The sequence below is a fragment of the Grampus griseus genome (genome assembly GCF_964374135.1).
Source record: "Grampus griseus genome assembly, chromosome: 16".
Taxonomy (NCBI): Eukaryota; Metazoa; Chordata; class Mammalia; order Artiodactyla; family Delphinidae; genus Grampus; species Grampus griseus.
Window position 1 is genome coordinate 27,595,630 of NC_139010.1, and position 14,532 is coordinate 27,610,161.

Below are 14,532 nucleotides of genomic sequence, written 5' to 3' on the forward strand. Positions count from 1 at the left end.
CACTAATTCTCATTAAACGTTAAAAAAATGTTCATATTTTTAACATTGATAGACCAACTTAAAAACTTTAGTGAAGATGTGATCAAGTTGGTGACTGGTTCGGCATTAACGTGGACATTAGAATTTATTTTCAGTATTATTTCTTCTAGGAACAATGGTGTTTTACTAGCAGCTAAATTATCTCTTTTAGTACTTCATATGATTTTCCTAACTCCATACCCAGCCATTCCTACTCTTCCCAATGTTCAGCAATTTCTCCAGAACATTTTCCTTGTCAGGAAAATTTTCCTTGTCAGCTTCTGCCCTCTCTTACCTTTTAGTTGATGCTTTCACTTGCAGGCACACCCAGGCCTTAACAGGACAGGGAATTTATCAGCAGCTATCAGCAATGGAAAGGTTCTGGAACGGGATGGGGAGTTATGTGTATGACCAGCAATTCATGGATTTTTCTCTGCCTTCTATACTTGGCCATTTTGACACAGTCTTTAAGGCAAATACCCACCCTACCTTGGTAGCTCTGCCTATTCCTCTCAAGTGCTATCCAACAGAACTTTCTGCACTAATGGAAATGCTCAATATCTGCACTGCACTGTTCAATATAGTAGACACATGTGACTACTGTGTACTTGAAATGTGGCTGGTATGACTGAGGAACTGAATTTTTATTTAATTTTAATGGCCACATGTGTCTAGTGGCTTCCATATTGAACAGCACAGATAGCCTAGATTCCTGCAGAGACTAAAGCTATTGCTCTAATGCCAAACCCCTTGGCTAGTGACCAGACACCCAACCAGGATCATGCTAGCCCTGTCTTCTAGAAGATGTTCCTTGTATCCCCCAGCTTGGTGAGAGGGTCCTACAGTGAATAAATGAATCATCTGGAACCACAGAGTGACTACCTGCCTAATCTTCTATAGCTCCTACCATCTCAACCCCTACTGCTTTGAGTTGGAGTTACCACCTTCCTTTAGGTACTGCACATTAGATCACTGCTTCTCAGACTTTAAGGTGTATATGAATCACCTGGGGATCTTGTTAAAATGCAGATTCTAATTCTGCATTTCTAACATGCTTCTAGGTGCTTGGTACCTAACCTACATGGTACTAACCCTAGGTTCTTGGTTCTCCTAACCCCTAATCTGACTGGTGTTACTGATGGTTCAGCAGCAAACATATGAATTCAGACCTCCTAAGTCATAGTATGCTTTTCATTGAACAAATATTTGCACCATGTAATGAAGCTGCACAGCAGTATCAAATTTGAGCAGTAGATGATGTTATTTGATGTGATAGACCATTTTTTAAGCATACTGTTTTACAGAGGAGGCTATGACAATGAGCTAAAGATCACAGTTCTAATAAGTGAACAACTGGAATGGGAACCAAGGTTTGTTTGGTTCCAAAGCCCACATTCTTTCTGCTATGCCAACCACCCCCTCAATGCTAAACTCAGGAATGTCCACATGTCAGGATTTCCCTTCAGAAGTGAGCTGTGAAGGAACATTGCTGCTAAAGAGTTATCCTTTTTCCCCAGGTATAACAGTAATCAGAAAAACCAGCTTCTTCCATATGTATGATTAAATATCAGACATGATTATTATTTATATATTCTATTGTGTATTTTCAACCTGATCAATTTTATTCAGCTATTGTCTCCCCAAATTTAAATTCAACTACTTTAACTCAGATGACACATCACTATACACAAGATTAAAAGAGTTTCTGACTTTTCTAATCAAATCCCACTTGAACCCAGAAGTGAGCTTTTTTCCTCTATTTTTTTTTTTTATTAATTTATTTTATTTTATTTTGTTTTTGGCTGTGTTGGGTCTTCGCTGCTGTACACGGGCTTTCTCTAGTTGTGGCGAGCGGGGGCTACTCTTCGCTGTGGTGCACGGGCTTCTCATTGTGGTGGCTTCTCTTGTTGGGAGCACGGGCCCTAGGTGCACAGGCTTCAGTAGTTGTGGCACACGGGCTCAGTAGTTGTGGCACACGGGCTTAGTTGCTCCGCGGTATGTGGGATCTTCGTGGACCAGGGCTCGAATCCATGTCCCCTGCGTTGGCAGGCGGATCCTTAACCACTGCACCACCAGGGAAACCCCTTTTCCTCTATTTTTAATTCATAGTTTTATTCACCAGACTTGGTTTGAATAATTCTAACCCTCTTAGAATTTTCCTATTGTCAAGATAACTTCGAACCATTGCAGTAGCCCATTCTAGTGTTTTACCCATTGATGGTCAAAAGGTTTCCATAGGGCTTCCCTGGTGGCGCAGTGGTTGAGAGTCTGCCTGCCGATGCAGGGGACATGGGTTCGTGCCCCGGTCTGGGAGGATCCCACACGCCATGGAGTGGCTGGGCCCGTGAGCCATGGCCGCTGAGCCTGTGTGTCCGGAGCCTGTGCTCCGCAACGGACGGTGAGAGGCCTGCGTACCGCAAAAAAAAAAAAAAAAAAAGGTTTCCCATAAAAACAAAGAGCAAACTAAAAAACATTGCAAGCTATATAATAAATGATTAATATTTTTACCATAAAGAGCTATAAATCATGTCAAAATAAGAAAAAAACTGCATACACCAAAATGAAAATTGGCAAAGACATGAAGAGCTGAAAAAGATAACTATCTTGAAAATCCAAAAGAATCAAATGAAAAACCATTTAAATCATTTTTAAAAAAGATTTACTATGTTATCCAATTCAAGATCAACACAGAAGTATCAATAGCTTTCCTATATGCCAGCAATAACCAAGTTTTTATATGTCATGAGTAGAAGATCCCAATTGCCATATCAACTTTAAATAACCATAAAATAACTAGAAAGGTAGACATGTGCAAGACCACTATCAAGAGAACTATAAACTTTTCTAAAGGATTTTTTTAAAACCTAAATAAAGAGAATACACTGTTTCTAAATGGAAAGTTTCAACATTTGTAAATTCATGGGTGTACAAATTCACCCATAAAGTAATTTATTTGTTGCAATCAATCCCAATTACATTTCCAACAGAATCTTTGTAACAAAACCTGAAAGACTGTTTCTGAAAGAAAAAAAAAAATCTGTTTTTTGTTTTTTTTTGCGGTACGCGGGCCTCTCACTGTTGTGGCCTCTCCCGTTGCGGAGCACAGGCTCCGGATGCCCAGGCTCAGCGGCCATGGCTCACGGGCCCAGCCGCTTCACAGCATGTGGGATCTTCCCGGACTGGGGCACGAACCCGTGTCCCCTGCATCGGCAGGCGGACTCTCAACCACTGCACCACCAGGGAAGCCCCCCAAAAATCTGTTCTTATATATAGTCTAAGACTGAGGGGGACCTGACCTTCAGCAATAATTAAAACTGGGTGGTATTGGGAATTCCCTGGTTAGGACTCTGCACTCTCACTGCCAGGGCCCAGGTTCGATCCCTGGTTGGGAAATTAGATCCTGCTAGCCTCTTGGTGCGGCCACAGAAAACCAAACCAAACCAAAAAGCCTGGGTGGGGCTTTCCTGGTGGCACAGTGGTTAAGAATCCGCCTGCCAACGCAAGGGACACGCATTTGAGCCCTGGTCCAGGAAGATCCCACGTGCCGCGGAGCAACGAAGCTCATGCGCCACAACTGCTGAGCCTGCACTCTAGAGCCCGCGAGCTACAACTACTGAGCCCGCGTGCTACACTACTGAAGCCCACATACCTACAGTCCGTGCTCTGCAACAAGAGAAGCCACCGCAATGAGAAGCCCGCGCACCGTAATGAAAAGTAGCCCCCGCTCGCCGCAACTAGAGAAAGCCCGCGCGCAGCAACAAAGACCCAACGCAGCCAAAAATAAATAAATTTTTAGAAAAAAGAAAACAACCCAGTTAAAAAAATATGCAAAGAACAGAATAAGAAATTTCACAGAAAGAAATGTAAACAGCCAATAAAGAAACAAAAAGATGCACAAACTCACAAGCAATCTGGAAACTATAAATTAAAATTTACCCATTATATTAGTAAAACTGTACAAGATTGATATCAAGTATCAGTGGCAATTTCATCAACTGCTGATGGAATAAAGAATGGTACACAGACTGTAGGGCAAATTGGCTGTATCTTTCAAAATTAGAAACATGTATACCTTTTAAACAACAATTCTAGGCACCTACTCTACAGTTATTCTAGGACATTTGCACAAGAGACAAGAATAAAGGATGTTCATTTCAGTGTTGCTGATAACTGCAAAAATCTGAGAAAACTTAAATGTCCATAGATAAAGAAACAATTAAATAAATTACAGACATTCAAACTGAAATACAATCAGCTGTTAAAAAGTGTGTACTGACAGGATGAGATCTCAAAAGCATATTGCTAGGTTTTAAAAAAAAAAAAGAACTACAGGAAAAAAAATTATCAATCCACGGACTTAAAAAAGATATAAATAGATATAGAAATTGCATATATTGCAGGAAAAAGAACTAGAAGAAAATTCACCAAACAGGATAGTTCTAGAAGAGGAACCTTTGCTTCTTAGCCTCTACATAAAGAATTATTTTTTTAAAGAATGTACTTTTTTCTCTTTCTTCAAATTAAGTATACAATTTAAACATTCGTAAGATTTTTAAATGTTTTTAAAGACAGGGGCTTCCCTGGTGGTGCAGTGGCTAAGAATCCGCCTGCCAACGCAGGCGACACGGGTTCGACCCCTGGCCCAGGAAGATCCCACACGTCACGGAGCAACGAAGCCCGTGCGCCACAACTACTGAGCCCATGTGCCACAACTACTGAAGCCCGCATGCCTAGAGCCCGTGCTCTGCAACAAGAGAAGCCATGACAATGAGAAGGCTGTACACTGCAATGAAGAGTAGCCCCTGCTCGCCACAACTAGAGAAAGCCCATGCGCAGCAACGAAGACCCAACGCAGCCAAAAATAAAAACAAATAAATTAATTAATTTAAAAAATTAAAAATATTTTAAATAATAAAAAAGACAGAGAAGTCAACAAAAAATATTGTTTTAATTTGCAGTTTCCAGATTATGTGAGTTTGAGCATCTTTTTCTTTCTTTCATTTTTTAATTGAAGTAGCTATTTTACAACGTTGTGCTAGTTTCAGATATACAGCAAAGTGATTCAGAGATAGATAGATAAATAGGTAGACAGATAGATAGAACAAATTGTTTTTCAGATTCTTTTCCATTATAGGTTATTCCAAGATATTGAATATAGTTTCCTGTGCTATACAGTAGGTCCTTGTTGGTTATCTATTTTATGTATGGGGACTTCCCCGGTGGTGCAGTGGTTGAGAGTCCGCCTGCCAATGCAGGGGACACGGGTTAGAGCCCTGGCCCGGGAAGATCCCACATGCTGCAGAGCAACTAAGCCCGTGTGCCACAACTTCTGAGCCTGCGCTCTGGAGCCCGTGAGCCACAACTACGGAAGCCTGCATGCCTGGAGCCCATGCTCTGCAACAAGAGAGGCCACTGCAAGGAGAGGCCCGCGCACCGCAACGAGAAGTGGCCCCCGCTCGCTGCAACTAGAGAAATCCCGTGAGCAGCAACAAAGACCCAACGCAGACAAAAATAAATAAATAAAATAAATGAAAAAGAAAAAAAAGTATTTAAAAAAAAATCCACCTGCCAATGCAGGCGACACGGGTTTGATCCCTGGTCTGGGAAGATCCCACATGCCAAGGAACAACTAAGCCCGTGTGCCACAACTACTGAGCCTGCGCTCTACAGCCCATGAGCCACAACTACTGAGCCCACATGCCACAACTACTGAAGCCCATGCGCCTAGAGCCTGTGCTCCATAACAAAGAGAAGCCACCGCAATGAGAAGTCTGCACACTGCAACAAAGAGTAGCCCCCACTCGCCTCAACTAGAGAAAGCCCGCACACAGCAATGAAGACCCAACGCAGCCAAAATAATAATAATAATAATATTTTATATATAGTACTGTGTATCTGTTAATCCCAAACTTCCCCTCCCTCCCCTTTTGGTAACCATAAGTTTGTTTTCTATGCCTGTCAGTCTGTTTTTTATTTCTTTATTGGCTGTTTATATTTCTCTCTTTGAAACTGCTTATTCTATTCTTTGCCTAATAAAAAATAATAAATACGGGAAAATGTTCAACTTCACAGGTAACCAAAGAGATGGAAATCCAAAATGAGATATCACTTTTCAGCTACCATGTAAATTGTTTTTGGTTTGTTCAATGTCTATGTACTATTGCTAATATAAATGCTGAGAAAGTAATACTTTCTCCCAGTGGACGGAATCTTTCCAGAGGCTGTGTGTATCAAAGTAGAAGAAAAAGTCTCCAGGCTCTCCTGTGGTGGGTGGAGTTACAGAAAGCTTTTAGACCATTATTCTCTTTACACATCATCAACTGCTTTCAGTTTTCAACCCTTCTGGAGAAGTTCCCGTTCTCACCACTGAAGGCTCTTCCTATCATCTCACTCTCTTGCTCTAAACCTTTCTTGGAAAAATGTCTCAATGCCTCAAAAATAACTCACATTAAAATATGGGCACACAGCCCACTTAGTTAAAAGATGTTAGAAAACATTGGAATCTCATTCACACCCCCGTGCTATTCCAGCTAAAATCTATACTGACGAGGGACTGATGCAGAAAGTCAACTCAATGAAAAAAAATCACTGACTCACTGTCAAATCTGCATGTAATTCTTAAGAATATCTGGGACACTGCATTAAATGACTTTGGGCAAGTCATTTAAAAGTTCTGTTTCCTCAATATAAAAGGAAGATATAAAATTTGAATTTCAACCAGAAAATCAGATTTTGGACTTTGGAATATAGAGTTTTAAAAACCTGAAAGTAAATATACAAAAAAATAAAAATTTTTAAAAATGTAGTGTACAAAAATTTTTACCTAAATCCCTTAGTCTGCTGTAATAACATTTGCCCTGTATATGAATATAGATAACCATTTCCACTGTTAAAATAATCACTTTCTGGAAGTTTACAGATGTTAACAATTGCTTATTATAACTATTTTCCCAAGCATAGCTCCCAATACAATCATATACAATATGAATATGGTAATGTACTCAATTCTCTGTACAATACAAACCTCATATTCAGCATCATGCTAATATTCAAATTAGTTCCTCATATGTAGTGTCAATATTTGAGGGAGAAAACTCTATGAATAAAGAGACACAGAGATTGAATTCTGATCTTCTGACCAATTCCACATTCAATGACTGGTCCCCTACCCCCATTCCAAGGCCCCCTTACTGCAAAAGAAAGGAATCTTGCTTAGATTACCAGTCACATATATTTCCAACTCCAGTCCCTAATCTGCCATTTACTAGCTCTATGATCTTCTGCAATTTCCTTAATTTTTTAAGCTTCAGTTTTCTTATGTTTAAAATTGAAGTATTAGTACCAGCTGACTAGCAGAGTGCTGTGAAGATAAAATGAGATAATTGGGGTTGTGGGGGGATAAATAAATAAAATGAAATAATGTGCCTAGGACATTAATAATCAATGAATGTTAGCATTTATGCTTATTATTATCATTATTATTGACTTAAGAATGTTCAGGGGCTTCCCTGGTGGCGCAGTGGTTAAGAATCCGCCTGCCAATGCAGGGGACACGGGTTCGAGCCCTGGTCCGGGAAGATCCCACATGCCGCGGAGCAACTAATCCCATGCGCCAAAACTACTGAGCCTGCGCTCTAGAGCCCGCAAGCCACAACTACTGAAGCCCATGTGCCTAGAGCCCGTGCTCCGCAACAAGAGAAGCCACCGCAATGAGAAGCCCCCGCTCACTGCAACTAGAGAAAGCCCGCGCGCAGCAACGAAGACCCAACGCAGCCAAAAATAAATAAATTAAAAAAAAAAAGAATGTTCAGTGATATTTAAGAGTACTTTAAAAACACTATTAAATTATGAACTGATCTGTGAATTTTCTCCTCAAGCTTCCATTCTAATTTTATCTCTTCTGAAAAACGTAATGTGTTTTATTGATGCAGCATAGTTTAGAATTTGCTTAATATTTTTTAAAATAATTTCTTCCATTTTAATCTTGTCAACTATTATGTAAACTCCTCAGGGCCAGAACCTTGTTTCATAAGCCTGTGTTCACATATATATTGTGTTTACTACAATGTAATGATTTGTTACTCTATTTCTCTCCCTTCCTAGGCTCTGAGCAATTCCAAGGCAAAAAGCAAGGCTTACTTATATTTGTATCCTGGAGACTTAGTAATCAGACACAAAATAGGTCTCAATAAACGTTTGTTGAAGGGATAAATGAATGAATTAATCTTTTTTCCCCCCTGCAGTGCCTTACAGTACTCTACACATAATAGGAACTCAGTAAAGCTCCTTAATGGATTCATGGAGAAATCTTTTGGACTCAACCACATAAAGCTTTATCTTGCCTCAGAAAAGCATTTCGACTTTAAAGGTTAGCTACTAACATTACAAATTAAAAGTTTTAGTCTAACATATATCAAATGAATAGGTTCAATAACTAACCACATCAAGGCTAGCTCTAGAAGGATTAAAATCCACTATTCTAATTAATGAATTTGTGAACCTCAGCATGGAGAAAGCCAGTTACATAATCAAAAGAGAGGTTATCAAGGATGGAACCCACACCTCCTGCAATGGAAGCCTGGAGTCTTAACCACTGGACCACCAGGAAAGTCCCTGTTTTTCTTTAATTAACAATGATCTTTTGATGTTCCTACTACCTGGTTTCTTGCAAAAACTCCTATATATCCTGGCTCCTCCCTTACATCTTCAGAGCAGTCCCTCAGAGTCATCTGAGAGGCTGTCTTCCAGGCTTAAGTCCTCAGCAAGTCTGTCAAATAAAACGTTAATTCTCAAAAAAAATAAATAAATAAAAAGAGAGGTTATGCCTTTGCAAATTTATACCTACAAAAGATAGTGAGAAATAATTATCAGAAAGCTTGTATCTGTATATTGAAATGAACAAATTATTTTTTATGCCTGAATTGATGCCACTGTTTTCACTAGAAATAAGAGTTAACAGCATAGTGATCCAAACCTGTCTCTAGAAAACAGTCCTTGAGACTCAGAGAGTAAATGTTTTGCCTCTCAGTGATTTTTAACTCCCGGAAGACTCCTTTTATTTCCAGACTGACGGATATTCAAAACTCTTTCTGTCTCCTAAAAATAAAACTGCATCCATTTCTTAAAAGGCAAACAACCTGAAAAGACACACTTTCGGAACACTAGGTTTTTATATTCAAGTAACTAAAACTATCCCTAGTGTTCAGCCTTGTGCTGCTGCAGTAGAAACACTTTTCTTAGTTTTTAAATTACATTCGTGGAGGATTTAAATGTCGTACTGTACATTCTTTCACTGTATGATCTAAACTGATTTTACACCGCATATATAATTTCATAAGTACACCGTAAAGGAATTCTACACTTGAATGAAACTGGAAAGAAACGTGAACTTAGCACACACCCCCTTCTTCCAACTCGATACGCACATCTTAGTTTTTTTTTCTCAAGAATTTCTCTCTCCCGCCCCCACCCCACACTTTATTTCAGAGCAGCATCATTCATTATCCCACTCACCACTACCGAAAGAACCTTTCCAACTAATACTATTTCACCAGGACCCTCCTTTCACATCTCAGAGTCCGTGGGGGATTTCTTTGGAAGGGGGGTGGGCGGTAAAGTTCCGGGACGCCACCATTCCCGCCATGTCCTATAGGACCCAGGTCCTAGCGCGCAGTCCCCGACCAGCCTCAGGCGGACCCCAGGAAACTGCGAAGGTCTGACACCGCACCCCCCATCTCCGCCAGGGCAAAGCAAACCGGGCCCAACCTCTAGGCTCCTATTCAACGTACCCTCCTCCTCGCTGTACCCCATTTCTTCCCACTTACTTTACCCAATTCTGAGTCCCCATAACCATCTTGCTCCCAACACGAACACCCTTTTTACAGTCCGGGCCCTGCCCCTTGAACCCTTCTACACCCCGGTCCCTCCCCCTGGACCTCCCACCAGCTTCAACCCTCGCAGCGTGCCCTAGTGCAGACACGCGCCCTGTCCCTATAGCTACTGGACCCGGGTCCTACCCCACACGTCACACTCGAGCCCATTTCTCCCGCGACCCGACCTTCCCCACCCCCCTCCCCAAGCGCTACCACACACACCCCCCAGCACCCTGTTACCTCCGGCCCCGCCCCCCTGAGTGTCGCACTCACCGCTTCTGCCGCCGCATCATTAACCGCCGCGGCTGCTATAGCTACAGGGAGCCAAGGCAACCAGCTCTCGCGACACTTTCCTCAGCTACGGCGAGAACGGCCGGGAAGAGTCTCTCGCAAGAAAGTAAATGAGTCAGGGTCGAGACGGCTAAGTATATCTCGCGATAGTATTGTGTAAAATGGCGGCCGCAAGGCGCTTAAGGGGTGGCCTGGAAAAGTCTGGAGGTGGGCGAGGGCGGAGAAGGTTATGGAACTGGCAGGAGAGTCGGATAAGTATTGTAGGCAGGACGCAGGACGGTCTGGGATGGGGTAAGTTAGTATGACGAACCCTACACTGGAATAACTTGAGGTATGGGGCTGTCTTTTCCCAGTGCCTCAAACTTAAAGCAGTGTCGCCTTGGCTGAAGTTCAGTCTTCCTGGCATTTTCCTTAGGCATGCAGAGTAGAGATGGAGGGAGCAAGCCAGAAATTGACCTTTCCATCTCCTCCTTAACCTTCCTTCAGGAAACTTTGATTCGTTCTTCCCCTACTTTGGTTTGTGAATGGTGTTTGACTTAACAGAAATATTTATGTTTATACACTCGTGCCCCGCCCCCATCAATTTGCCCAACGAAACTAGGAAATCAAAGTGTTTTGTTGTTGTTGTTTTTAGTCGAACATTATTACAGATGTTTGGCCTTGAATGTGGAAAGGGGCCGCATTGGTTTGTGATTTGAACTTTGCAGTTGTTGCTTGCCACCCTGTGGGTACATCCTTACTTGGTGACTCTCTCAACACTTAGTTGTAAGGGCTTTCTCTCTGCCCTCAGAAAGCTGTAAATGCAGACTGAGTAGGATCTGGAACAGACGACAGACATGTTAGGGGACACACTGACTGAAGCTGCCCACCCTGGCCAGGCAAGATAGTAGCCACTTGCATGAGTCATCTTACAACAGGAGGTCCTGGTAAGGAACGCGGAACTAACAAGCTACCACCAACCGGAAGAATTCAGGAAAGGTCAAAATGAGAGAGGAGACACCAGTCCATATGTCCTACCAACATCCCAGAATCCTCACTGGAATCTGTTTTGTCTGAGCAGTGCGCGCACCACCAGGAAGGACCCTGAGTCAGAATGATTGGCCAGAGACAACCCGGAAAGTAACCCCATTCCCATAAAACTCAAGGCTGCAAGCCACGTGGCAGGGCAGTTCTCCTGGGTTCCCTTACCCTGCTGCTATCTGCCTGGGCACCTCTTCCCAACAGTCTCTTGCTTTGTCAGCACGTGTGTCTCCTCGGACAATTCATTTCTGAGTGTTAGCAGCCCACCCTCAGGCCCTGGAAGGGGTAACCCTTACTGCAACAGCTATATAAAGAACGTTGTTCAGTGAGAGTAAAACAGAGGAGAACAAATAAGGGAATAAAAATAATAAATGGAGAATTCAGTTTCTTCTCTCCAATCCCCTGAATACCTCTCATAGTCTAGACCAGTGCTGTCCGGTAGAAACATACTGTGAGGCACATCATGCAATTTAAAATTTGTAGAAGCCACATTTTTTTAAAAAGTAAGAAAAATGAAATTTAGTTATTCACTTAACCCAACGTATTCAAAATATTTCAACATAATATTTTGAAATTTTTAAAAATTTTTATTGGGGGTACAGTTGATTTACAATGTGTTAGTTTCTAGTGTACAGCAATTTTTTTAACATTTTGAAATTATTAATGAGATATTTTACATTCTTTTTTCATACTGAGTCTTCAAAATCCATTGTTTATTTTTACAGAGCATCTTAATTTAGCCTAGGCAAATTTTAAGAGCTTAATAGCCACATGTGGCTAGTGACTGCAGCATTAGACAGCAAAGCTCTAGACCCTATACCAGGGAATGCATTATCTGGATGACTTTAGGGGCATAGTATTATGGGCAGGTGGTTTATGTAAAAGAAAACCTTGAAGTTGCTAACTCAAACGGCTGCAGAGTCTAGGTGGGTAACAATAAAAGAGATCTGATGTAAAACAATAGGTGGTAGTGGGGACTTGTGCCCACTGAAGAGTGCAAGTGAAACAGGAGGAAAGGGGGCAGGGCACAACCTTTGAAGGAATGACACAGCCTAAGGACGGGACATAAACTGATTAGAACCAAATGGGTCCAAGATGGCAGAGAAGTCAACTTCCACTAGACCTTGAGCCTCAGTATACGCTCACTGTAACACATCAGCAAGTTAAATGACACACCCAAAGGCACCATGACAGTGGCGGTGCCCACTGTCAAAAAGTGGACGGTGGCCCAATTCCTGGAAATCCCCACCCCTTCCCGAAATAGCTGGAATACTTCTCCCACTCATTAGCCTATGAAATTACCCACCCCTGTAAAAACTAACAACCCCATACCCTGGCGGCCTTTCTTAGCTTCTGAGATGGCCCACACTCTGAAGAGTGTTTCTCTCTAAATAAATCCACTTCTTACCTATCACTTTGTCTCTCACTGAATTCTTTCTGCGATGAGACATCAAGAACCTGAGCTTCATTAAGTCCTGAAACCAGGTGTGTGATCTCATTTGGAAGACTGTGGGCTTTGGTGGGGTTCTGGCACGCGTGTTCAAGTCCCAATCTGAAGTGCATGGTTTCACAAGCTTCTATATAAAAAGAGTTTTCCTGCAGCCATTATGGAAAACACTATGGAGATTCCTCAAAAAATTAAAAATAGAATTTACGTATGATCCAGCAATTCCAATCCTGAGTATCTGAAGAAAAAAAAAATGTTAACTAGAAAAGATATATGATATGCACCACTGTGTTCCTTACAGCATTATTTACAGTAGCCAAGATGTAGAAGCAACCAAAGTGCCCATCAGTAGATAAATTATGGGTATATATTTACAAGATTTCAGATATTCTGAGGTTGGAAAGATTAAGTTGCTAGGTTTTCAGAGCTGTTGACTATTAGACCCTGAACTTTTTTTTACCCCAACTTTAAGGGTAGGCATTTAATAATTATTTTATAGCTGGGAAATCTCTTTGTCACATGAATGTTGTTATTTACTTTTGTACATCTGATGCCTGATTTATAGTACCTAGTATATAGTAGGCACTCAATAAACATTTGTTGAAGGAATATAGTCCTTAACTTTTGGGGAGGGCTCACAGACTTTTTTTTCAATTTTTATTAATTTATTTTTGGTTGTGTTGAGTTTTCATTGCTGCACGCGGGCTTTCTCTAGTTGCAGTGAGTGGGGTCTACACTCCGTTGCGGTCGGTGGGCTTCTCATTATGGTGGTTTCTCTTGTTGTGGAGCACGGGTTCTAGGTGCTTGGGCTTCAGTGGTTGTGGCGCGTGGGCTCAGTAGTTGTGGCGCACAGGCTTAGTTGCTCTGCTGCATGTGGGACCTTCCTGGACCAGGGCTCGAACCCGTGTCCCCTGCATTGGCAGGTGGAGTCTTAACCACCGTGCCACCGGGGAAGCCCGGGCTCACAGACTTTTAAACATGAGAATCTCATAAAAGCTATGAAATCTTATCCACATCCTGTCTGTGCCCTGCCCATATTCCCTCAGCCTATCCTAGAGTTCACTACAGCTTTGGTAGACAAATCCTGTACAAGCCATAGCTTCCTACCTTAAACACCTGAGTTATCTCCTTGCCTGGAAGTGCCAGCAGAGTTAACATTCCCCTTGGCAATCCGTAACCAATGAGAGATGGGATTTGGTAGCTAAATATTCCAGTTACTACTGGAATAGTAGTAGAATTGCCTCAGTGAGGCAATTCTGAAGTATGTTTTACTATAGTGTTTCTCAAACTTTACTAACACTTAAGAATCACCTGGAAAGATTAATAAGACACACATTCTTGAATTTGCAAAAATTTTTTTGGCCTTGCTGTGCTGTTTGCAGGATCTTAGTTCCCCCGACCAGGGATCGAACTGGGTCCCTGACAGTGAGGGCGCCAAGTCCTAACCACTGGACTGCCAGGGAATTCCCTTGAATTTGCACTTTTAACCAAGCTCCCAGGAGAAAATGTTGCTGCCAGTGCATGGACCACACTTTGAATAACATTTTTCTCAGAGAGTCTCTAGTGAGATTCAGCCCCAGTTGCTGGAAGCACCTTTTTGGCCTTCTTCTCATTCCCTTACACTGCTTGGATTCTGGGACCACCTCCCAAATTTACTACTTGCATCCAAATCTTTGTTTCAGGGTCTGTTTGTGGGGGAAGCCAAACTATGACAACTCTTCTTAGAAAAATGCACATAGAAATAGTTTTGTGTACTAGTTTAGAGGAAGTATGAATTCCCTGAAATTTATTTATGTCATAAAGGAAGGTGACCAGGGTAAATGTCATATGACCCAAGTTCCATGAAAATTGAATCAGTCCAGGCAGTCTAGGAACCTAATATAA

The 14,532-nt window shown here is 41.9% G+C and overlaps 1 protein-coding gene across 1 annotated transcript in view; it reads right to left on the minus strand.

Annotated features, from left to right (window-relative positions):
* Window positions 1–10,271, minus strand: part of USP54 (ubiquitin specific peptidase 54) — a 149,257-nt gene extending 138,986 nt beyond the window's left edge. The window contains exon 1 of the mRNA XM_082673120.1: window positions 10,164–10,271. The gene's annotated coding sequence lies outside the window, so the exon portion shown is untranslated. The remainder of the gene's footprint in view (window positions 1–10,163) is intronic.
* Window positions 10,272–14,532: the final 4,261 nt, after the last annotated feature.